Raw genomic sequence first — 10,160 nt, forward strand, 5'->3', positions numbered from 1 at the left:
TTTGATTAGCCTGGCCTGGTTTCAGTGGCCATCCCAGAGCTGCAGGACAAGAGTGGCTTGAAAGCCAGGGAGCTGCTGCAGGGAGGAGGGATGCTGAGCAGGCAGGCAGCAGGTAACTCTCACCTGGATGCACCTGGGCTTAGGTTTGTGCTGTCACATTAGGAGAGCTTGGTCAAAGGGCAGGAAATGAAACGTTGTGTTCAAAACTCTGTTTTTCATTCGTAAATCACAATTAGCTAACTTACTCTGAACAACTGTTCTTGGGGCAGGGGGAGTCTCTCAGCTGTGGAAGTAGATGCAAGAGAGGACACAGGAGTGTTATCACCCAAGTGGCATCTGGGGACGTCCGAGGCTGCAGGACCTCAACCATGACCTGCTTGGTCCAGGGGCTTACAGAGGAGATGGCTTAAACTTTCTGGATTCTCTCTCTAGGGTCTCAAGTACCATTCCACCCTCAGGCTCAGGCTTACTCCAGCACCGTGATCTCCTTCAGAGTCTGGTCTGCTGTGCACGGAATGATGTTGTAACTTACCCCTTAAAGTGATGGTGCTAGAAGAAGGGGCCCTTGGGAGGTGACTAGGTGAGGAGGGTGCAGCCCTCATGGATGGAGTTAGTGCCCTTATTAAAGAGGCCCCAGGGAACTGCCTCGTTGCTCCTTTCACCAGGTGAGGACCAGCTATGAGCAGCTTCTCATCAGATGCTGAATCTACAGGTGCGTTGATCTCTCAGCCTCCAGAACAGTTAGAAATACCTGTCCGGTGTTTTATAAGCCACTCGGTCTGTGGTGTTTTGTTATAGCAGCTGTTATAGCAGACATGATCCCAGCTCGCTTTCTGCTTGTGTGTAATGAATCATCCCCATCTTCTGAGAAGGCTGTGATAGAGAGTCCCCAGTCTCCATCCTCTTTTCCTCCACAGTCACAAACCCTCTGACTCCCACCTTCTAGCCCCTCCCAAACCCAGGTGCGCCCCAGGTGACTAATTCAAACCAGTGGTTCAAGTGGGGGGTGGACCGCTCCTCAGTCCCTCCCATCCTGCAGCCAGACGGCGGCCTTGCTGAGTAGGATGGATGATCCACTGCAGGAGCGATGGGTGAGTCAGCAAAGCCTTTGTGGCAACATTTCACCCCATGCACCGTGCCAGGAGTGCCATGCTCATGGTTCTGGGTGATGATCTGCACTGACCTGTTGTCATCTCAGAGAGACACTGTCTATGGAGGTTGCAGTTATTTGCACTCGCTGGAATTCTCATCTTTCGTAGCACTGGGCATTTTTCCCACTCTGAATTTGCATTCCTAACATTGCAATTGATACCACTTTCTTTTTTCTTTCATTGAAAAGGGGGCTTTTACTAAGACAAGCATTTCACTCTGAAATACAAAACAGGAAAATCAGGAAAAAAGAAACAATGATTCCAGCTTTCTAAGCAAACGTTAAGAAGGAGAATTTCTCAAAAGCAGAATCCCGAGGCTCTGGCATCTGACGACGTCCTCTGACTGTGCCCTGATGCTCTCCGACACAGGCTTTGGGGAGAGCAGTTTGCCATGCATTTCCCCACGCCCTCCTTTGTTCTCAAAGGTTGTGAGTTTGCAACCGGCAGAAACCTGAGCATTGATGCTGCTGTGTGTGACTCCGTATACAAACAGGAGAGGTTATGGACACGGGAGGGGGCAGGGCTGAAAAGGAGACCTTCGACCTCCCCTTTTCTTATTTTATTCTTTAAAGAATATTCATTTATTTAGTTATTTGGCTGTGCTGGGTCTTAGTTGGGGCATACCGGATCTAGTTCCCTGACCAGGCATTTGGATCTAGTTCCCAAACCCAGGCCCCCTGCATTATGAGAGTGGAATCTTAGCTACTGAGCCACCAGCGAAGTCCCCCTCCTCTTTTTTCAGTTCAGTTCAGTTGCTCAGTTGTGTTTGACACTTTGAGACTTCATGGACTGCAGCACACCAGGCTTCTCTGTCTTTCACTGTTTCCTGGAGCTTGCTCAGAATCATGTCCATCAAGTCCGTGACGCCATCCAACCATCTCATCCTCTGTTGTCCCCTTCTCCACCTGCCCTCAATCTTTCCCAGCATCAGGGTCTTTTCATATGAGTCAGTTCTTCGCATCAGGTGGCCAAAGTATTGGAGTTTCAGCTTCAGCATCAGTCCTTCCAAGGAGCATTCAGTACTGATTTCCTTTAGGATTGACTGGTTGGATCTCCTTGCAGTCCAAGCGACTCTCTCCAGCACCACAGTTCAAAAACATCAATTCTTCAGCGCTCAGCTTTCTTTCTAGTCTAACTCTCACATCCATACATGACTACTGGAAAAACCATAGCTTTGACTAGACTGACCTTTGTTGCCAAAGTAATGTCTCTGCTTTTTAATATACTGTCTAGGTTGGTCGTAGCTTTTCTTCCAAGGAGCAAGGGTCTTTTAATTTCATGGCTGCAGTCACCATCTGCAGTGATTTTGGAGGCCCCCAAAATAAAGTCTGCCACTGTTTCCATTGTTTCCCCACCTATTTACCATGAAGTGATGGGACTGAATCCATGACTTTGTTTTCTGAATGTTGAGTTTTAAGCCAACTTTTTCACTCTCCTCATCCACTTTCATCAAGAGGCCCTTTAGTTCTTCTTTGCTTTCTGCCATAAGGGTTGTGTCATCCGCATATCTGAGGTTATTGATATTTCTCCTGGCAATCTTGATTCCAGCTTGTGCTTCATCCAGCCAGGCATTTTGCATGATGTACTCTGCTTAGAAGTTAAATAAGCAGGGTGACAATATACATCCTTGATGTACTCCTTTCCCTATTTGGAAGCAGTCTATTGTTCTATGTCCAGTTCTAACTGTTGCTTCTTGACCTGCATACAGATTTCTCAGTAAGCAGGTCAGGTGGTCTGGTATTCCCATCTCTTGAAGAATTTTCCAGTTTGTTGTGATCCACACATTCAAAGGCTTTGGCATAGGCAATAAAGCAGAAGTAGATGTTTTTCTGGAACTCTTGCTTTTTCTATGATCCAACGGATGTTGGCAATTTGATCACTGGTTCCTCTGCCTTTTCTAAATCCAGCTTGAATATCTGGAAGTTCATGATTCATGTACTGTTGAAGCCTGGCTTGGAGAATTTTGAGCATTATTTTGCTAGCATGTGAGATGAGTGCAATTGTGTGGTAGTTTGAGCATTCTTTGGCATTGCCTTTCTTTGGGATTAGAATGAAAACTGACCTTTTCCAGTCCTGTGGCCACTGCTGAGTTTTCCAAATTTGCTGAAATATTGAGTGCAACACTCTCACATCATTATCTTTTAGGAATTGAAATAGCTCAACTGGAATTCCATCACCTCCACTAGCTTTGTTCGTAGTGATGCTTCCTAAGGCCCACTTGACTTTGCATTCCAGGATGTCTGGCTCTAGGTGAGTGATCACACCATCGTGGTTATCTGGGTCATGAAGATATTTTTTGTACAGTTCTTCTGTGTATTCTTGCCACCTCTTCTTAATATCTTCTGCTTCTGTTAGGTCCATACCATTTTCTCTTTTTTCAGTCTGCTAATATTTTGAATTACTTTCACCTCAACTCGGTGAAACGGCTTCTCCAGAAAGAGAAGCCAGAATCCCTCCTCCCTGCTCCTTCTTCTTGCCCTTCCCTGGACCATGGGGTCAGGACTCATCAGGACAGAAAGGCTGGGCAGGCAGGTGTCTCCTGGGGCGTGCCTCTCCCCCTCCCCCTCCCTCCCTGTTTCTTGCTGGTTCAGCAGGCCTTGGCAAAGTCAGACAGGTCTATGAGCAGCGATCACAAAGGGCACACCCTGTGTGGGCAGCAGCTGGAAAATACCCGGTTCTGACTCAGAGGGTCAGTGCCAGGCCCTGCCGCTTTAGGGGTGATGCACAGGCCTGGTGCTGTGCAGAGGGCCTGAAGCCACAGACCCCTCAGGGGCCACCAGAAGTCTGACAGCTCCCTCTCTGCCCTCCTAGTCTGTGGGATGTGGCCACAGCACAGCTCCCCGGATCTTGCCTCTTGCAGGAAGGGTGCCCTGGAACTTTCTGATGTATCTTGAAACCACTGCGTTTTCGAGGCCGCTCCCGGCTGTCCCAGGCTGCCACTGATGGCCGCAGGAGCAGCCAGATTTCCTCCTCTTGTGGAAGGCTCTGTCCTCTCGTTTCCTGAAAAGTCCCATTGGATCAGCCGAGGGCATCAGCCATTGTGAACCAGTCCACAGTGCTCCAGTGGGTCATGTGACCAGCCGAAGACTCTCCAAGCTGGGTCACATGACCAGCCTCTAGGGTAAGGGTCAAGCTGGGACCACACGGCCCAATGAGGGAGAAGCAAACCCTAGAGGGAAATGGGGGCTGTTGCTGGGAGAAAGGGTGATGACTGTGCAAAGCGTGCCCCCCTCGGCAGGGCAGCGCAGGGGAGATGCGATCCCCATGGACACGCTGCTCCTCACGATGGTGAGTCCTGCTGCCCAGCTGGTCCCAGGAAGGTGGCTTCTGTGTGGGGCCACGAGGGCCCCCTTTTCCTCATCTTCCTCACCTGCACTTACTTGTTCCAGATCTCATGCATCCAGAGTGATGGATTCGTGGGGAATGGGGAGAGGGAGGCTCAAGAGGGAGGGCGTGTCTGGTTTGTGTTCTATGGCAGAAACCAACACAACATTGTAAAGCAATGATCCTGCAATTAAAAACTTAAAAAAAGAAAGAAGTTTGAGGGGAGGGGAAGGAAGGACGAAGTAAAAGAGGAAATTTTATCAAGAAGAGGAGCTGGGGGAGGAAGAGCACCTCTAAACTTCTGTCTGAATTGTCAATTCAAAAGTCCTGTTTCAGTCCGTGCGTGCACGCCTGATCCCTTCAGTTGTGTCCGGCTCTCTGTGACCCTGTGGACTGTAACACACCAGGCTCCTCTGCCTATGGGACTCTCCAAGCAAGAATACTGGAGTGGGTTGCCATGGCCTCCTCCAGAGGATCTTCCCAACCCAAGGATCGAACCCATGTCTCTTATGTCTCCCGCATTGGCAGGCGGTTCTTTACCACTAGTGCCACCTGGGAAACCCATCAGAGAGCTCCCCAAATATTGTCCTCCATCCCATTTTTCATCGGTCTCAAATTCTTTTTGGAAATAGATGCTGTATAAATAATAAATGAAGAAAGAAAAGAATGATGGATTCAGACCCATTTTATCTGGACCCCTCGGGCTGTTTGAAGATTCACACCGAGGTCCCACCTCCCAGGTGTCCTTGGTCCTGTGTCTTGGCTCTTGCTGGGCAGGTGCTGTGCCCTGGCCTGGGAAGGACAGCAGTTGGGATTCAACGGCAAACCTAAACCCCTCTGGTGACTTCATCTGTACAGGTTAGGCACTCCTGTGGTCCCTGATCCATGAGAACAGGGTGCTGTGGGGCCAGATGTGGCAGGTGATGGGTGGAGAGCAGCCTGTGGGCAAATGTGTTCTGGGAATGCCTCCCTCCAGATGGTCATGCCCCACAGCTCCCAGCACCAAGGGGCCTGGGCACAGACTGGGGTCCCTGGGGACACAGGGATCACGTGGTGGGTTGGGAGGAGGATCCCAGGAGATTGTTCATCTCAACAGGAAAGAAATCTGTATGGAGACAATGGCAGAACTCCTTCTGATATTTACAGAGGCACTTGAGACATTTGGGGCCAGAGGCTTGACTCCACCCAGGAATGCCGTGAGAGTGAGCCAGTCTGATTTCCGGGGTGACCCTTGGGAGCCCCCTGACTCACAGGGCAGGGGGGCTGTAGGGTAGATGAAGGGACACTGCTTTAGGGATGGCTAGTATGGGATCAAGGTGGTGGTCGGAGCTGGCAACAGGTCACGAGTGGCCTTGACATTCTCCCCCAACCCTCTCTGAAGCCCTGGGCTGGGTTGGGAGGCGGAGGTGGGCAAAGCTCCCCAGCTCCCCACGTGGCCAGGCCCCTCTGCAGATTCATCACGCTGCAAAGGCATCCTTGGGGCCTGCCCCTATACACATTTCAGAGGAAGAGGCCTTCGATCCGGGCTCCTCCTCTCCTCCAGGGGTGTAAGCTGGGCCTTGTGGGCCCCTCTGTCCATTGATGAGATGCAAAAGACACCAGATGTGGTTCCAAACTTCTAACTGCCTCAAATTTGCATATTGGTCATGGTCACTGCTGCCAGGGGAGGGGCGGGCGCGGTGCACAGCCTCTGAGTGTAGGGTGAGGTCGAGATGGTCTAGGAACTAGTTTCTGAAAAGAAAGCCTGAGAAAACTGTCTCGATAAAGGGAAGGCCCAGGAGTCCCTGAAAGTGAAGAGTAAGAATTTAATGAGCCTTATAAAAATCCCACATTTTTCAGGCTAATACCTCGAGAACTCCACAAGAGGGAGAAGTATTTCTCACAATCAATACTTAGTGCACAATAAATCCAAGCTGCCTCTGGAGAAAAGTGCTTTGTTATCGGCCAGATCCTGCATGCAGGCTGCCCACGTATATGGGAGATGCCTCTGGGTCAGGGGGCAGGGACTCAGCAGGATGGGGGCTCACCTTGCAAGAGGACTAGCTCTGCCCCTGACCTCCCCCAGCCATGGGCCAACTGGCCCATGAAATGACTGCCCCTGTAATGGGCCAGCTCTGTATCTGATCTCACTACCCGGGGTGAGGGGAGGCTGTGTCTCTCTCTCATCTTGTTCCCCATAAGACTTCCTCCATGAGTCCCTCAGCTCTTCACTCCTTGTGACCTCTGGGTTGTAATCTTAGTCTGCACTGTAAGGCTGGCCCTACCACCCTCAAGGCTGTGAGATGCCCCTGGTAGGTCTGGAAGCAGTACCCCACACCTCAGCCTTCATGAACTGACAGACCAGTACTGATGCACTTCTGCTAATCATCTTCTCTGCCCCAGGGACCCAGGAGGGCAGGAAAAAGTCATGTGGAATGTAGACTTGACCTGCCCTAAACTCATAATTGCTGACGGTAAGGGCTCTGGGCACTTCAGTCCAACTCACAGGGATGATTTCACATCTCTTCTCATCAAGACCCTCAATACACATCCCTATTCCTGCTCACTCTCAGCAGGTGACCCTCAATACGCACTCCTATTCCTGCTCATTGTCAGTGGGTGACCCCTCCCACGTTACTGAAAGGATTAAACCTCTAAGATGGAAAAGGCATCAATGAGAGTGGGTTCAGCTGCACAGAACAGAAACCTAGCTAACAGTGATGTAACCATTAAAACTAGCAGTGTACCAGGGCATGAGGTTGGGAATGGTCTGTCCTGGAAGGGAGGGTGTGCTGCACATCATTTGCAGTGTATACAGCTGTGCATAATTATAACAATAAGTAGGCTGACTTTTACTCAGTCTTATGATTAATATTGCATAGGAACCTGAAATGTTAGGTCCATGAATCAAGGTTCATTGGAAGTGGTCAGACAGGAGATGGCAAGAGTGAACATTGACATCTTAGGAATCAGTGAACTAAAATGGACTGGAATGGGTGAATTTAACTCAGAAGACCATTATATCTACTACTGTGGGCAAGAATCCCTTAGGAGAAATGGAATAGCCCTCATAGTCAACAAAAGAATCCGAAATGCAGTTCTTGGATGCGATCTCAAAAACGACAGGCAAACCATTCATTTCCAAGGCAAACCATTCAATATCACAATAATCAAAGTCTATGCCCCAACCAGGAATGCTGAAAAAGCTGAAGTCAAACGGTTCCATGAAGACCTACAAGACCTTCTAGAAATAACACCCAAAAAGGATGTCCTTTTCATCACAGGGGCCTGGAACGCAAAAGTAGGAAGTCAAGAGATACTTGGAGTAATAGGCAAATTTAGCCTTGGAGTACAAAATGAAGCAGGGCAAAGGCTAACAGAGTTTTGCCAAGAGAACTCATTGGTCATAGCAAACACCCTTTTCCAACAATACCAGAGACGACTCTACACATGGACATCACCTGGTGGTTAATACTGAAATCAGATTGATTATATTCTTTGAAGCCAAAGATGGAGAAACTCTATATAGTCAGCAAAAACAAGACTGGGAGCTGACTGTGGCTCAGATCATGAACTCTTTATTGCAAAATTCAGACTTAAAAAGAAGAAAGTAGGAAAAAACACCAGACCATTCAGGTATGACCTAAATCAAATCCCTAATGATTATACAGTGGAAGTGACAAATGGATTCAAGGAATTAGATCTGATAGAGTGCCTGAAGAACTATGGACGGAGGTTTGTGACATTGTACAGGAGGCAGTGATCAAGACCATCCACAAGAAAAAGAAATGCAAAAAGGCAAAATGGTTGTCTGACGAGGCCTTACAAATAGCTGAGAAAAGAAGAGAAGCTAAAGGCAAAGGAGAAAAGGAAAGATATACCCATTTGAATGCAGAGTTCCAAAGAATAGCAAGTAGAGATAAGAAAGCCTTCCTCAATGATCAATGCAAACAAATAGAGGAAAACAATAGAATGGGAAAGACTAGAGATCTGATGAGAAAATCAGAGATACCAAAGGGACATTTCATGCAAAGATGGGGACAATAAAGGACAGAAATGGTATGGACCTAACAGAAGCAGAAGATATTAAGACGAGGTGGATGAAGCACAAGCTGGAATCAAGATTGCCGGGAAAAGTATGAATAACCTCAGATATGCGGATAAAACCACCCTTATGGCAGAAAGCAAAGAAGAACTTAAGGGCTTCTTGATGAAAGTGAAAGAGGAGATTGAAAAAGTTGGCTTAAAACTCAACATTCAGAAAACTAAGATCATAGCATCTGGTCCCATCACTTCATGGCAAATAGATGGGGAAACAAAGGAAACAGTGACAGACTTTATTTTGGGGGGCTCCAAAATCACTGCAGATGGTGACTGCAGCCATGAAATTAAAAGACGCTTGCTCCTTGGAAGAAAAGCTATGACCAACCTAGACAGTATATTGAAAAGCAGAGACATTACTTTGCCAACAAAGGTCAGTTGCTGGGGGCCGGCGTGAGGACCTCCACCCATGGCAAAGGTCATGAAGAAGGAGGCTCGACATACGCAAAGGCGGGATCGAGCCTCAGGAGTCCCCCTGGAAATTCTTGAGCATCTACCCCCATAACCAGAGCCTGCCTACTTTACTAGTTTGTGCTCTCACCTACACCTCTGACTTTACGGGGGGCTGTCCCCCACCACCTCTTTTGGAGGAGTTAACTTAGAGCTCCAGTTAATAATAATTCCTGGGCGTGACAGGAGTGTTCCAAACTTACAAACTCCTCTGAAGGTTCTCTAGCCTGCCTGACAGGCTTGTCCAGCCACATGTGATTGCTCACAGCCTCCCAACCGTGAGAGGCACGAGATGCTTTAAACCTTCTACAAACAGGTTCTTTAGAGAAGTTAGAAAATTATTAGTATAGTATAGTGGGCTGATTAGACATTGTATTGGTGAAGGGTTTTTCATTTGTTGAGCCAATGTTCGCTGCTAAGTCTCCACATCCCCTGCCCTTATACACATTAATGAATATATAGAAGAAATAAGTATTAACCTTTGATATTAATCACATTGGACCTTAGGCTAAGTAAATTCTTTCCTTAATTAAAACCCACTACACCCTCACCCTATAGGAATGTAACTTTATCTGGTACCTTTGGAAGGTGGCGTCTGTTTCAAAAATAATCACCCCTGGAGAAATAAGTGTTCTGGTTGACTGACAGCTGTCACAAGGAGAGGGTCATAAATTGTCAGCAGGCCCCCCTGGCCAGAAGATGATGTAACACCCCGAAGACCTCTGTATCCTGTGTGACTTTTGTATAACATCTCAGTGTATAAAAACAGACCCTGGAAAATAAAGAATTGGGATCAGTTCCTCGAAAGACTGGTCTCCCCATGTCGTTCTCTCTCAAACTCTGGCTGAGTTTCCATCTGGAGCGCGGAGCCCGCCATGCTTACTAATTATGCCTGGGTTTCTAAGATCCGACTGGGGAGGCCTCAGTGTCTCCTCTCCTTCGGTAGAACGGAAAGACGCCTGCGGCCTACGTAAGTGGTGCAAACTTCTTGTCTTGAAGTTTTATTGGTTTCCCACATAAACCAAGCTACTCAGCCTCTTTTCTCCACTGAATTTTCCTATTGAGCTATCCTCATTCTATTACTCTTTATATCTCTAATTAATATTTAATTAAAGCTATCCTATCCTGATCGCCGAAGCCGTCTCCCCTTTGAAC

At 48.0% G+C, this 10,160-nt stretch overlaps 1 long non-coding RNA gene across 1 annotated transcript; it reads left to right on the top strand.

Moving 5' to 3' along the window:
* The first annotated feature begins 1,023 nt into the window (after positions 1–1,023).
* On the top strand, positions 1,024–5,168 carry LOC129630156 (uncharacterized). The gene is made up of 4 exons (XR_008703567.1): positions 1,024–1,091; positions 3,297–3,401; positions 4,012–4,272; positions 4,801–5,168. It is a non-coding gene; the product is annotated as an uncharacterized LOC129630156 (long non-coding RNA).
* The last annotated feature ends 4,992 nt before the right edge of the window (positions 5,169–10,160 follow it).

The sequence above is a fragment of the Bubalus kerabau genome, chromosome 16, assembly GCF_029407905.1.
Source record: "Bubalus kerabau isolate K-KA32 ecotype Philippines breed swamp buffalo chromosome 16, PCC_UOA_SB_1v2, whole genome shotgun sequence".
Taxonomy (NCBI): domain Eukaryota; kingdom Metazoa; phylum Chordata; class Mammalia; order Artiodactyla; family Bovidae; genus Bubalus; species Bubalus kerabau.